This window comes from Lepidothrix coronata, unplaced genomic scaffold, assembly GCF_001604755.1.
Source record: "Lepidothrix coronata isolate B3197 unplaced genomic scaffold, Lepidothrix_coronata-1.0 Scaffold11, whole genome shotgun sequence".
Lineage (NCBI taxonomy): Eukaryota > Metazoa > Chordata > Aves > Passeriformes > Pipridae > Lepidothrix > Lepidothrix coronata.
In genome coordinates this window covers 4,100,068-4,113,167 of record NW_016690191.1, presented here as the reverse complement: position 1 = coordinate 4,113,167, position 13,100 = coordinate 4,100,068, and the positions used below count along the sequence as shown (strand labels likewise).

At 40.7% G+C, this 13,100-nt stretch overlaps 1 protein-coding gene across 1 annotated transcript in view; it reads right to left on the bottom strand.

Annotated features, from left to right (window-relative positions):
* The window catches only part of AGBL1 (ATP/GTP binding protein like 1), a 249,268-nt gene that overhangs the window by 164,064 nt on the left and 72,104 nt on the right, over positions 1-13,100 (bottom strand). The window lies entirely within an intron of this gene.

The window sequence follows — 13,100 nt, the reverse complement described above, 5'->3', positions numbered from 1 at the left end:
ATTGCGATAATCTGAAATACATTTTAAGGAAAATACATCCCTAAATGGTCCCGGCATTTCCTCAAGGTGCTCTTTGTAAATTGATCACAGATTTGGTCCTCAGAACCAGCACAGTGCCAGTTTCATCTGATCCCCTTGCTTGTGTATCCTGTGATAACCCTACAGATACTTATATGTGCCATTAGAGAGCATTCTGTATGTGCAGGTTACTGCCTCTCCAAATGGCACCAGCATGCTTTCTAGCAATTCTTGGAAGTTTCATCCAATCAAGCTTCATTAAGGTTTAAATGCCAGCTAGAAATTATTTAATTTTCTAAGGTCCTGCTCTACTTCCAGTATTTCACCATTACCAATTCAGAATTTTATAAATATCGAAGCAGATCTGCCCACTCATAAGGGCCCCAAGGACATGGAAGCTGCCTGATCTCTGGCACAAACCTGTGTTGTAAGGTCAAAATCATAATTAATCAAGCTAAACTGATATGATTAAAGAAAATGCATTAATAAGTTCGTAAGATAAACTGCAGAGGTTGTGTACTCAAAGCTAACCATTATTTCAAAACCATCGAACAAAAAGTAGAAATAACAATGCACATAGTTAAGACAGGTTGTTATGTTTGGTGGAAAGACATTTTTCAGTTTTATATAATAGAGATGCTCAGATGGCAAAGCTGATTTTCAGAAGTTGCAACTAGAAGAGTTCAGCTGTTTCTAGCAATACATTTGGCATGGGAAACATAAGCTGTGGTAATTTGGGGTGGGGAGAGGTTTTGCTTTTTTCTAAATACAAAAAGTAAACCAACTTCTTACTAAAAAGTTCATTGATAATCTTTACTGACCCTGTTTCAAAGCAGACTTGCAAATTAACAGCAAAAGTTTCCTTGTTATCAAATAAGTTATTTGCCGTTCCTGTGAAAAAAACACTAAACACATTTGGTCTAGTTACAAGCCTCCAAAAACTCTCGGTATACATATGCTTAGAAAAAACTAAGTTTGACAGCAGATTCTTTGAAGATCCCATCTGTGCCTAGCATACTCCATGGATGGGCCAAGGAAACAGGAGAAGGCAGAAGGAGACACCTGCCAGGCTCAGAAAATAAAAGGAAAGGAGAAAGCAATTATCTGTCTTAAAATGATCCTTTTGTGAGCATTCACTATCTCAGGCCGTTGTCACAAGTCAACCTGACAGATTTACTTTAGTGGGAAGCATTATCTGTCAGGGTATCACAGCGGTGCCAGGATAGGTTTGTCCTGCTCTATCAGGCAACATCAGAGCTCAGGCTCTCTTTCCTTCATGAACTGAAGGGCCTCAACTGACAGGCTTGGGAGAGGTAACAGGACAGAAGACAAAACTAAAGGCCCCAGCGGAGCACCCTTGTAAGCAAATGTTGAATTAGCAAGTTACGTGCCTTTTTTCTTAGGTCCCAAAGCCACCCTTCAGTTTCCAAATGCTTTACAAATCATTAATCAATTAAAGCATTACAGGGAGGTAGAACACTACTCCAAAAAATGTAGATGGTATTAAAGAGCTGTTTAGCTATTTGTCTGACAAACCAAAGGCTGAGACAGAGCTGAGAATACAGGTGAAATTTCTCATTTCACAGTCAAACAAGGAATAAGCATTAATTTTCTCCTTAACTGTATATTCTGCACAGTTCTGCTGAGTATATACATTACAGCACAATTTAGTTACATCTTACAGGGATGTACTCAGGTTTGGAAACAATCCCCCCCTCAACACCTCCATACTTCCATGCTTTCCTCTTAAGCAGTTGGTGGGCACTAGAAGAGTGAACTGCTCTCTCAGCTCAAAGAGCTCATGCAGAGCAACCACCTTCTGGTCCAGCAAAGCAACTGGGACTCTGTTTCTCAACAGCCACTTATTAAGCTTTTATCAGTCTTACATCTCACCATACTGGGGGGTTAGTACATTTGGATCAATGTGTATACACAAATGCCTTAGGCACTTACAGATTGCAAAAGATTCCTTTAGCTGCTGTAGAACTACTAGCCATTCTGATTTTTTTTTTTAAATTAGAATATCCTATTTCTGTTCTGCTCCAGCTAATCGTGCATTAGCATTTACCTTAATAATGTTTTAAAATAACAACAAACAAAAACTAGCCTTCCCAAGGACATCAGCTGCGTTTTGCCTTCTCCAAACATTTTCTTCTTTCTCCCATCACCATGATTTAGTGCTGTTTTGCAGGCTCATTGCTGAGCTAAACTTACAGGGCTGTGTGGTTGTAGCTGGGAATGAGGCTCCTGAGGACTTCTAATGGACAACAGCTGTAAATAGCACAGAACAAAATAAAACGTGTTCTCTTTTGCAATTGATGAATACAGCCTTAACAATTCTTACCTCTTCTGTATATTGGGAGAGAGCTCAGCATCTTAATTAAGAAGTTCTTTCCCCAGTTAAAATAAGAAAAATAAAGAACTCTAAGCAAGGGTTTTCTCATGTTAGAAACCAAGAATAGTTTGCCATAATTCTGCTAATTGCAATAGCATGAGACTGGCAGAGACCTGAGTTCTGCTTTTCCTCTGAAGGCTCATCAAAGTCAAGCTCATCTTACTCATATTCAGTGTTGGAAAAGCTTCTGGAGCTTCCAGATCTTAAAACTCAGGAAATAGGAGGGCAGGGGAAGAGACCAGAGATTACCTACACTGTTTCGCTGTGGTTGACAATGGAGAACCCAATAGTGTGCAGGTCTAGCCAAGGAAATCTCTCTGTTCCAGTTAAAGCTTCATTTAAAGGATCCCTTCCTGCCAAGCACATCCTCAGCTCTGACATCCCACCCACAGGAGAGTCATAACCAAGGTATGTACAAGCAAGGAAACCACAGAGCTTGCTAACTGCCTCTTCCCTTCACAGGAGCCATCACAGCCAAGTCCCACATCCTAATGTTGCTCCCCCAGAGTGCTCCCAGCATGAAAACTAATGAAGCAGCAAATAGAGCAAAAGCTGATGACATGTCTATAAAACTTGCTACCGTTGAAACACCTGGAAAACAGCAGGAGTCGCCCAAACCTGTGTTTTACGGCATATCCAGTTACTTGTCTGCCTTGGAATTATTGTGCTAACTGCAATTAGCATTAGAGTTCATGAAAGTAGTGGACAAAGCACTGGCCAGCTACACTCTGCACTCAACTGGTAGCACTATCCAAGATCTCTCCACTCAGTTCAGCTGCTTCACTTCCTTCCTGACTTCCAACATCCCCATAACTGCAGTCCTGACCAGACCACCTCAGTACCACCCAGTACAGCTTACTGGTTTCTACTGGTGCCCAGCTGCCCTTCTCTCTGTGCTGTTTCAGACCCCCCTGTACTATTTCCTGTGCCCTGCTAAACCTATCTTCAGAACACATAGCCTTACATCCTCTCATATATCTCCTTCCAGGACCAGAACTGAGCTTAAGTCTTCAGAATCCTCAGGCCAACACTTAGGCAGCTCCCCCCCAGGTTTTCAGGAAGCTGCCAGAAAGCTGAGGTTAGCCATTTATCTCTGCAAAGCCCACATGACACATAACCTTCTCTGGGAATGTAAATAATAAAAAGGGAAAGTAGAGGAACCTTTTCATGCTACATAAAGCCTTATCCAACAAATCATGTCTCCTTACACTCTGTTGCATTTTGACATGCTTGGAATATAACATGGCACCAACAATACCCAAGGTGAGAGATTAAAGAACCTCCTGCAAAATTTCGAGCAAAGAATCTTTGAATAATAATTTAACTAATGTATCACCTAATTCCCATCTCTCCTTCTCTTCACTCATTTTTGACTGTGGATATATGCATGAAAATAAGGGCTTTGTTCTTTCAGTCTTGCTAACTTGCTGCTTAATCTCCTGCCTCTCAGGATCCTTCTCTAGTCATGATATCACTAAGGTTCACTAAGGGGTGACTTTCATGTCACTGATCGTGACATCAGCTGGGGAAAGAGAAGCCTGAAAGAAAGGAACAAAACCCCATTAACACAGCAGTGTCCTTCATCAAGAGGAGCATAGAAAGGAAGAGAAATGCAGTTCCAGATGCCCTTACCTGGGCTGCTGTTCTAAATTATTTCAAGCTGAGATTTGAGCCATGCCATTTATAAAGGCACGGGGCATCGAAACAACACAGGGCTGGGATTTTTTTAAGGAGTCAAAGGGGATTATGTACACAGCATGTGAGAAATTCAACCTAGATTCAGGTCTTGAATGAAATTTTTCTGGCTGTGCCTCTGCATACCTCTCTTCCCTTTACACAAGCCCAGGACCATTAAGACACAGGCTTCTTTTTCTGCTTTATGCCCAAGTACAACATCACTATCGTGACTGTTACACAAATCAAAGGGTCAAGTTTACCTGCGGACTCAGTAAATAGAAACCAAAAAAGCAAAATTCTCCCTACTTAACTAGCCAAGGCCAGCACAGGGTATTCTGTGAGTAAATGATGGGTAAACAGGAGGACCATGATGTAGCTCTTCCATGTCCCAGCTGTATCCTGTCCTGGATATATCTGATATGCCCAAGGCTGCATAGTTATGCAAAGCCAGAGAGAAGCCAGGATATGGTGTGATGTACAATGAATATATTAAAGTATGTTTGTAAAGAGCATCAAATACTGAGATCACAGAAAACATGAGACTAGTCTCAGGCAGAATCTGTATCAGATATTTTTTCCCCCTCCTGAAACTTTTCCACTAGTAGTCAGTCTTTCAGTTGCCTTAAGACAGAATAATTCTTTCCTTTGTATTCCCCCCTCGCCTCATATTGCTGTCTCCTTGCTGACCCTATTTTTGGCTAAATGCTCCAAAAGCAGACACATCTTAAGACAGAGGCAAAATACAGTCTAGCAGGATCAGCTGTTGTTTTCCAGAATTATCAATGAGCTCTCCCTTTCTTAAATAGGTCTATATTATATGTATTATTACTGTTACCTATGGCAAAGAAGTGAAATTACAAATTGTCTCAGCTGCCTTTTCTCTACCTTCCTAACTTGGTGGGGACATTTCAGACTGCAAGTTGCTTGGCAACCTCCTTTTGTGTATGTGTTTTATGAATTCATTCACCTCAAATCAGAGATGATCAGGGAGCCAAATATGAGTACAGACTGCTCAGCCTCAGTTCAGCTTGACATCCTACTACTGCTGGGTTTTAACTCCAGGAAATTGGTAAGCAAGTTGTCAAGTCTGTTTTGGGTGAGTTTCCAAAATATCAAGCACTGAAGGAAGCATGAAACACTACCATTATTTGGCAGGATCTTCTGTGTGACTGAAAACAAAGGAAACTCAAATGAACTAATTCCTGTTCAAATCAAAGTGTACCTCTTGGGGAAGACTGGGGAACAACTGAACCTTATTTTCAGAACTTACACCCATGGAAAACCTACTATAACTTTTTGCAATTTATTTCAGTTTTTAACATTCCCATCACAAGTGTGTGCACCTGCATTTGTGTAGCTGACATTTCCAACCACTGCATCATCCATTTCTGGGTATGCCAACTCAACATTCACTGGCATATCCTGTCTCCTTCTGCATACCTTCTAAGCTGCCCAAATATCATTCAGCTTCAAAACTGAAACCATGCAGATACCTTATTAGTCTGCTAACAAGCAAGCTACCTTGCATTTACCTCCTCCCAGAGCTGTCACTAGCAGAGGAGTTCCTCTACCTGGGTGCACCTCCCACATCTGTGCTCACTGCTGCTGTCTGTCTACTCCCCTCAGCCAGATTCCAAGGGCATGAAACCAAGATGGGGGACAGCTGGTTAGGAAAAAGTACTGCCAAGAAGGATCAGGGAATTATAGCAGATGAGTTAGTGATGCAGAGCAGTTGCAAAAATGGCAGCTCTCCTGGGACTTACTATCAGGCAATGGCTCAGCTAAGGCAAGGAATGCTGTCACTTTGCTCTGCTCAACCCAGCGAGCAAAACCAAATAGCTGCAGTGCTGTGCCCACTGTTGTCCACCATAGTTTTAAAATTTATTTGATGAAAACTGAAAAATTGTAGAAGGTTCATGAGTCCTAACTTCAGCAGAAAAATTGGAGAAAATAGGTTTCAGACACAGAAAGTAAAGACGAACAGAGAGGAAGATTATAACCTTTAAATTGCAAAAGGCTGCTATAAAAAGAGATTGCAATCAGTTGTCCTCGCTGTCCACTGGGACTAGGTTGCATAAAAAGAAAACAAGTTGCTATCAGCTAAGCCAGCCTGTAGTGACCCGACTGCCTTCACTGCTGCGCCAGCACATTCGCCCTACCTCCTGCTGGGTCCTTGTTCATAAGTCTTACATCAAGCCACTCCACTTGTCCAGAACAGTGTCAGCACAAGGCCTATAGCCATAAGTCACGCTAGCTCCCCCTTTAGAAATTCAGCCCATGATTTCTCCTACTCCTCTGGAATTAGCTCTGTGTTCTCAGAGTGCTGGAACCACTACTCCAGTCAACAAGGCACCTCAGCCATCTCCTGTTGTCTCTTTGATGCAAGATGTCTACCTACTACTTAATATTAGGCACTTTAAAATATGTTAACAATTAGCCATTAGTGACTAATCAGAAATAGTTCATCTTCATAATATTGTGACATCATTTGGTCTTCTTCCCACATACAGGTCAGAATTATTTATGAAAAGTTCTGTCTTGCCTGCTCAGTTAGTGACAGTCCTACAACTTTAAGATTGAAGTAACATAATTAGTGGGTTTTCTTTCATTAGTAATGATCTTCCAAAGCCCTTCTACTATCCTTAAGAGTATCAGTTCTCAGCTTCTGTGTATGTGCCCCTTAAAAGGCCTAAAAAGCAACCATTAAGATCAGCTCCATCATATGATCTAGCTAGCTGAGGTAGGGAGCTCCAGATTATCTGTCAAAAGGCAGGCAAGGATCTGTCATCCCCTGCTTCTATAACACACATATTATGGCCTTAATTTGTTCTATGGCAGCAGGCAATTTCAGATATTCAAGTATTTTGTACTGCCACGGCCAGACCATCAATCCGTATGTATTTCAGTCAGCATGGGAAAAACATAGACTGTCTGGCAGAGATGCAAGCCTTCTGAGAGATGGTAAGTAGGGAGAAGTAGTATTTTCAAGTTAGGTATAGATGAATTTCACCTTGTGGGGTTTTTGTGTGAAGATAACACTGACCTTCAAAGAGAATCTGTCAGCGGATGCTCAGAAGACTGGAAGACACTGGAACAGAGATCCATCAAAACAGACTGTACAGTGGTCTCATTTAGTATGATTGGAGAAGTGGCAGCATTGCCCTAAACTGTCCCATGACTAAAAGAAGGTGCAGGTAGGAGATAAGTGCAGCAGAGACCTGCAGTATAACTGCTGTAACAGGCAGAGTGCTGAGATCCGTAAAGCTATAAAATCCATGGGCTGTTTTCTGGGAGAAGGATTTCATCTGAAATGAAATCAGGCAGGAGAAGCAGACTGAAAAAGCTTCCATTGTCATAAAAATATCTCCCTGGGTAATCCACAGTGATGGAAAAAGGAAACCCTGATAATTTATGTGACAGTTTAATGGGATTTTGGTGACATACGATACTTTAGAAAGAATTTGCCCAAATAGGACAGACAGGACTTTAATAAGGCTTCAGCTCCAAACCAGCAATATTTTCACCCCTTGCTTTTACATTTCATTCTACATACCCACTCCTCACAGCTCATCTGTCTCATTTGCAAGGTACATTTCAACAGTGCAAGAGCAACAACTGCACTTTCTAGTTAGATCCCCCACCAGAGAAATCTACGCTTATCTGATCCCTGACGGGATCAATCTGCCTTTGCACCTACAGGGCAGAGCATCACTGAGCTGTGAACTCTGAAGCATGAGTTGCCCTCCAGCCACGTCCCCTGCTCTGTGGATGGCACCAATAGCTTCTGTGCTGAAATTAAGGGCAGCAGATGGACAGTCTGGAGCAGGAGTCACTCGCAGAGGGGGTGCCCCCGGAACACACTCCAGGAGCAAATGGCTTTCACATGGTGAGCGATGCCTCAACCCATGTCTCCTGCCTACAAGAGACACAGCCTTTACCCCCCAGTATAATACCCCAGGCCCTTCACTGCCAGTGCTTCAAGAGCAGGCAGAGAAGCGAGAAGAATAACTCAGAGCACTAAATTCGGGTGAATCCAGGGTTAATGGGATGAAACTCCACAAAGGAACATTTAGGCTGAATATCAGTGAGTTACACTAAAGAGTCTTCCCTGTGGAGAGGTAGAAGTTAACATTAAAACTACATTGCCCAGAGCACAAGAAGTCACTCTGCACACAGCAATCTTGCAGTAGCTGGAGACACAAATAACCGAGCAGGCATTTGTTTTCTTTACTAACTTCAGTGGATCCAGTTGAGAAGCCCTTATTTTGCTAGGAAATCTCCTTCTGGGAATCCAGGCGGGAGAGGAATGGTAAAAAGTTGTGTGAAGACCTCAGTATTTTGTCCAGTCTTTCTATGACTGCAGTAGGTTAAGATCAACTGAGGACTTGCACAGGGGCCTCTGAGCCCTAAAATGGGCATGGAAAAACAGAGCCTCTGTCAGCACCTCTTTTCACCACTGGGAATAACAGTCAAATTTAACAGAAAAACAAGTTATCTATTGTGCAGTACTTCAAGCTGTTCTGTTCCTCAAAAAAAAAAAAAAATTCTATAGTTTATAACAAAAAGCTCTTTACTATCTATACAGAACAGATTTAAAACCCACCTAGTACCACCTGCAGCATTATTCTTAAATACATATTGTGCCTTTAAGAGACACAGATCCATCTCTGCCTCTGACTTGAGGTCTTCCTCAGGGAATGACTTGAAAGAAATAAAATATATATTAAAAGGAAGTACAATCAGAGCCTCTCATTGTCAAAGGGATAAAATATCAATTTTTGTTAAGATAAAAAGCATCACAGATTGCCTCTGATGGGAAAAATTAAATTCTTGGTCTTCACTTGATTTGATATTTATCACTTCATCACTCCAGAAATATTCTAGCAGGGAATGTTTCTTAAAAATATTATTCTGTATTTCTCCTGCATTAAGCAAATTATGAGAGTTTTAAATTGTGTGGTTTTGTACATGCAAAAAAAAACCCTCAGAGAAAAAGAAAACAGAATCAATGAAAACATTTTCTAACACTTCACTATGTCAACAATTTCACAGTAGAGGACCTTCTTCAGGTTGACCTAATTTGTGGCATCACTAAATTGGTTTTTACATCATTGCTGTCCAAGTCTATCCTGAATCTTGGAATTACATTACCCAGAGCTGATCCCAAAGGAAATTCTTGCTTTCACAAATAAGAGATAGATAAGGTAAAAACTGTCTCCAAATTTTGACTAGTGAATTTTGTCTTCATGGCAAGGTCTTAGATGAACTCCCCAAACATCTGAGCAAGATAAAGGGTCAACATAAAAGGTCTTTCAATCAGATCATCATGAGAGCAAAACTGACATTGGCCAACCAATGTTGAGTGACAGACCATAAGCAGAGCATAAGTTTTCCAAGGAAAATAACAGATATGAACCTTGAAGGTCATACCATATTCTTTTCAAGCAGTTCTTCTATGGAAAACACCCTAAGGATGAAGAAGGAATCAGGATCATACAGCATAATTAGAATCCCAGAATACCTGACAAAACAAGGTTGACCAAAATTTGCCACTGCATAAAATAGATAACATGCAGAAATTTCAAACAGTGTGTGGTAAGACACTAAGCAGTTACTGTCTCAGGTCAGTAAGTTCTTCCCTTCAGATGATGGCAAAATGATGTCTAATGGATGATGTCTTTCTACATCAATCACTACAGGGAGCAGAACATCAACTAGGAAGACTAGTCTGTTTGAGGAAATAAGATAGCAGGAAGGCTAGGGAGAGGGGAAAATGTTCTTTTATCCCCAAGTTGTTACAAAACACAGAAAAAGCTACTCATGACTAAAGGAGTCAGGCTGCTGAACACTCTTGGCAGTCCCAGAAGGAACAGAAGTGGAACACATGATGTCCTTCCTCAGCACTCCATGTATGACTGCAAAAGTAGGAGTTTTCACATAAGAGAGTTTTTTGTTCTTAATTTCATTGTTTTGTAAGTGATGTTCAGTTTATTTAAAAAAATTCTTCAGCAAGTTCTTTTAGGGAAATAATTTAACAATGCAAGTGATGGCTCCTAATCAGTTTGAATTTCTGATGTGTAGTACACAGAATAACTTCACAAGGCTGATAATGCAGCATTTCCTCAATCTCGATGCCTTCCTGAATTTTCACCCCAACACTTCCCCCACAGAACTTCAAACTTTTTCAATTGACCCTTCCACGGAATCCTTCTGTTGAAGCTCAGCCACTCTATACAGCCTGTATAACCCACAGCATGAGCTCCTTTCTTACTTTCCATAAGAAACACTCATATCGAAACCATTATATTCCAGAGAATTCATCTCCTGCCGCTTCATCTCCTGCTCTGTAAACTCAGTGCTTTTAAAAGAAACACTTACTTATATAAAAGAAAATCCCTGTAAATCATGGTCATGACAGGCTAATGGCTAGCAGTGCAAAGATGATTTATCTTCCTGCTGTATCTAACAAAGCTTCTTGTGCTAATACCTTGTTTTCAAAATATAAAGAGACTTCTAACTGATGTTTTCTAACTACAAGTATATACAGTTAATGAAAAACACCTTAGATCAAAAATAACCTTCACCTGACATCTAACATCCCCATCAACCCTCAAAATCAAAAGATCTCCTTGAATTACTTTTTTTTTCCTGTATTATTTAGTGTACTTCCCTCATGGATGAAGAAACCAGCTATTCAGTCTCACTGCCTAATCCAAATTCAATCCAAATCTCTATAATCCAAATTCATTTTAGAGTTTGCATGCATTAGCTGCATGCTTTAATTTGATATATTTTATTTGATTTCAGTCTATTAAATTACATTTGAGGCAGGTTATATGGCCTCATGGGGAGCACTACCCTTTGTGCAAACAGTAATTATTTTGTCTGGGCTGAGCCTAATTTCATGTTACATCTTGATAGGCTGACAAACAAGGTCATGTTGTCTGCATGGCAAGTGATGGCCCAAGTGGTGGGAGAGACTTCTGACAAGCTGGGTAGTGGTTCCTGGGAGTATTCTGATTAAAAGGGTATGATCTAGGATGTGAAATTAAGGGGCAAGCCATCATTTATGAGCAGTAGTGTTACTTCAAGTGTATCTACAGACCTTCTGCATAGCTTGCAAAGCCATCACCTATGCTAGCTCAGACTATAAGCACCTCACTACATGTTTATTGCTCATTCATGGTTAGTAAGGGCTAAAAATGGGGAAAATAGGGATAGTGGGGGCACCACAGCCTCTGAAACTCCCCGAGTCCTTCATCTGTCTCTTGCTCACTCTTTTGCCCTCCGGCCAGCAGTTCTTTGTGAAGCACAATTCCCACGTGTCAAGTTGTGCCTCATGGTGACCCTCAAGCCATTGTTTTTGTGCCCTTTCAAAAATGCTTGACAAAACTGTCACAGAAGGAGTTTGTCATCTGGAAGCTGTGACAGACATGATATGACCTGGTTCATAAAACACAGCTAAACAGCTTGGGCTGCCAGAGGCCAGGATTTACAAAGTCTAAGAATGGCCTGCTCTGCTAAGTGCACTTTCCTACTCCACAGCAATACAAATTCCCTAGCTGTTTGAGGGTGACCTGCAACACTATGAAATGAGAAAGCAAGCAAGACACTAATCTTTTTGGAGCCTTCCCTGTCCACTGTTGGTCAGTATGGGGAAAGAAGGACCTCTGCTCTGGTGGCACCTTTTTCTTATGACTACAAGAGTAGGGAGTACCAAAAAAAAAAAAACAACAAAAAAAACCCCTCATATTTTTTTCAGATTCCCCCAGCACAGCAAGCACAAAGAAAAAGAAAAATCAAGTGACAGATAGTTTTTGCTGTGTTATCCACTACAGCCTCATTGTTAAAATAAAAGTCTCCCTGCGTTTCTATTTCCAGGAGGCACAGCCTGACCAGCAAGGAATTTAAGGATTTCCTGTCCTCTTATCCATCTACCTATTCTCTTCATCTCTACTTCAATCATTAGTTACAGCCTTCTGTTAGGTGCTCACCATGGGACCTAAACATCCTTTGGGAGACCTGTCAAAGTCATCCTGATGCCAGCGATAATAAACTCCATCTCACTCATCTTCTCTTGAAACACTTATTAGACTGAAAATTACATGTTTCAAGTGTGTTCCAAGTTATGAAAGCAGGGATTTACAGAAAAATCAAGTAAGTTGCCCAAGGATAAAATAAAAATCAGTGTTGGAAGCTCCACATCTGTCTCCCAAGCCCCAGTCATGAAGAATTCTGTGCCATCCATGTTCACCCTAGAAGTGAATTTCTATGTAATCCATTACTTCAAATCACTTCCTCCTCTTTTCATTAGCCATGAAAATGAATTGAAACGTGCACTTAAACATAATCAGTAGAGCCCTCTCTCAGTTATGTTATTTGTCCTATACCAAGATCAGCTGCCATTTTCATTCTGAAAACTACTCATCCTTCCCAAAATTATCAATACACACATTTGCAGAGTGCTATGATATTCTTTTATCCATCACTATTATGTCATGTTTTCAGACTTGGGGAAAAAGTGAGAGATGATATGAAAGTAGTAAGGGAAAAATGAGGAAATAAAACAGGATGTTGAAGGTGGTCTCTCTGGTTTGCTTGAAAAGTAAAACAAATAAAATAAAATTCTATAACATTTGGAGGACTCCAAAGAAAACTCCATAATGTCTTTTAATATTTTCCCTAAGTTATCCACAAGTCCTTCCTTATCTGTGGGCAAAGCCATACCTCCAACCCCATTCTGACTTCGTTATTTACTCATACTTAACACCTCCGCCCCATCATGTTTTAATAGAAATTTCAACATATTTTATTTAATCTCATTATTTCAAAGACAGAGAAGTAGCATCCAGGCTAAGCCAGAAAAATCTTCAGGACAGTTTATTAAGCAAATTCAACAACGAAAGACAAGTAAAAGCTTATAAAGAAATTGCAAAGTGGCAAGGAAAATTACTTCCAAATCCGCCCCCCCCCCAGCTAAGCAACACAACAATTGCAATTGATAGAGCAA